This window comes from Palaemon carinicauda, chromosome 9 (assembly GCF_036898095.1).
Source record: "Palaemon carinicauda isolate YSFRI2023 chromosome 9, ASM3689809v2, whole genome shotgun sequence".
Classification (NCBI taxonomy): domain Eukaryota; kingdom Metazoa; phylum Arthropoda; class Malacostraca; order Decapoda; family Palaemonidae; genus Palaemon; species Palaemon carinicauda.
Genome location: NC_090733.1, coordinates 123523969 through 123526468, shown reverse-complemented (window position 1 = coordinate 123526468; position 2500 = coordinate 123523969).

Here is a 2500-nt window from a genome sequence, read left to right as displayed (position 1 = left end):
CATAAAATAAAAACGGGAATATTAATCACGGAGATGATGACGTACAAGCGCATGCGCAGAACATAAGAGGACAAACACAATATACTACGATCTCATGTCAACAGCTTTAGTGGCATTACCCGGGACATTAATTCCTTAAACCGGATTAATACACGCTAATCAGGAGCATTATCAACAAAGGAAAATGAAAATGACCGACATGGTAATATCATACACATTGCTTCCGGAAAAACAAAGTGGGAAAAAAAGCACGGGCACAATAATACTGAAATCTCGTGATTATTCGTAAATACTATGCAATGCTTCTAGGCTACAAGGTAGTTAAAACAGGCGCTGGTGTTTGAGACAAAATCAGGTATTATAGATGTTGCAATGAACAAGGTTTATTTTTAAACAAATATATTGTCTCAATCTGATGAAGGTATAATAATTTCATGGCGATGAAGACCTAGCAGTTATAAATCAGGTTTGTCAAAAAAAAAAAAAAAAAAAAAAAAAAAAAAAAAAAAAAAAAAAAAAAAAAAAAAAACCTTTCGCTCCAAAGAGAAATTTTAAAATCCTGCCGATCTCTATCACGGATGATATTAGGCTTAACCAAAGGTTAACTCCAATAAACTTTGAAATAACCTACATATAAGGAAGTTCTAATAAAATTATAAATTTGGTGATAGCTACAATGTATTACAATGACCTAACCACCAACAAAAACCAAATTGGGTAAAACGTTTTTAAGGTGAAGACAGGTCATTCACCCGATAGACAAAAGCTTCACTGATTGGAAATTCGATGAAATGGGAATAAGTTGGGAAGCATGAATTTCATCATCATCATCATCATTATTATTATCATTATTATTATTATTATTATTATTATTATCCAGTCTACAACCCAGGTTAGCCAAAGGGAATCTGACAGAAAAGTAGCCCAGCGAGGAATGTTAGATTATCTGAAATATTTCAAAATCAGTAACAACGTTAAGATAGATTAGTCCTATATAAACTATAAAACGAGACTTTGGTTACCCTGCTCAACAGAAAAACCTTTACAAACATTTTGAGCTTCTGAAGAGATGTGTGAATTGTAGACTTGAAAACGTAACTGTACAAAGAAAGAGGTTCCGAATGTTGGTATATGAGAAAGCATATCTCGTACCAACAAGGTTCTTGTTCTTTGAGCAATCAGTAGCAGGATAAAAGGCGAATACGCAATAAAAGTCGTAATTTTAGTCTTCTGGAAGCGTTTTGAACATTATAGACGCATTCTGAGCCATGATCTTTTTTGTAATTTTTACGTGAGAGGAATGAAAGGGGTAAGAAAGGCAAGATATATATCCACAAAAGAGAAATGAAATGAGTATGAAAGGAAATATATACATCCAGTGACAGGAAGGGGGATTAAACCTAAGTTTGAATATGCAAGAATACACTTTTCAAGTCAGTAAAAAAAGAATATTATCGACAATATAGAAAATATTGATAATATATAATGGATAATTTACAAAGTCCTACCGGGTTGCAGAGTTGCAAGAGGCCGTGCTTGGCTTCAAGGCCTGTCAATCTAGAAGCAAGCAAGTAAGTCCTACCGTAGTAACCCCAACCATGATATATGGTAATATATCAATAATAGCGAAAATATGTAAAATAACAAGTAAATAAATAAAATAAAAGAAAACTAGCTAAGATTTCTAAGAAACATGAGCATCGAGCAATACCATCAAGCAACAGACTGCAACGATGGAATATCTAGACCTCAAGTGATCCCTAAAGAATCTGTTATTAAGATGAAAAGATGAAATGTCTATCTGTAAGTATATACCATTCTATATTATTACTGAAATCAAGTACTAATCTATGGCGTTAAAGGTAAAGTCAAGGATTAAATGTTTTTGTAAATTATGCTGACCTTCACACACACATGTATACATACATGCATACACGCACATGCATGTATGTGTGCGTCCGTGTGTAAAAAACATTTCTTGGAGGAGGGTGCATAAAGCGCCTTCTTAAATCTAATATTTTCAATTGACACATTAAGCTTAAAAGCTACTTATCGCTTAGAAACATTAAAACATCTACAGAGATGGTTTCTTAATTCTCCAACATAACATTTACAAAAAGTGCCCAACTTACAAACAATCGGAGAAAAAAACACAAATCCAATAGATAATAACAAATGTAAGATAAAGAAATACTGTAATAAAAAAATAATACATCATTTAATACAGTAAGAAAAACGACATTTGTAATAACCTGATATCTATTTCATATGAAACCCGACTATTTGTTGACTTTTGTAGTTGGAAATCATCATAGGCATGGGATTCAGGTTAGGCCTACCACAGGGCAAAATTTAACAAAGTTCTACTTACAAACAGTTCCTTGGAACCTATTAAGTTTGTAGGTGAAGGACCTTCTCTAGCAGGGAAAATCCACAGCTTAAAAAACTATCCCGTATAAAACATTCACCCAAACTGATTAAATGCTATAATTACTCCTCC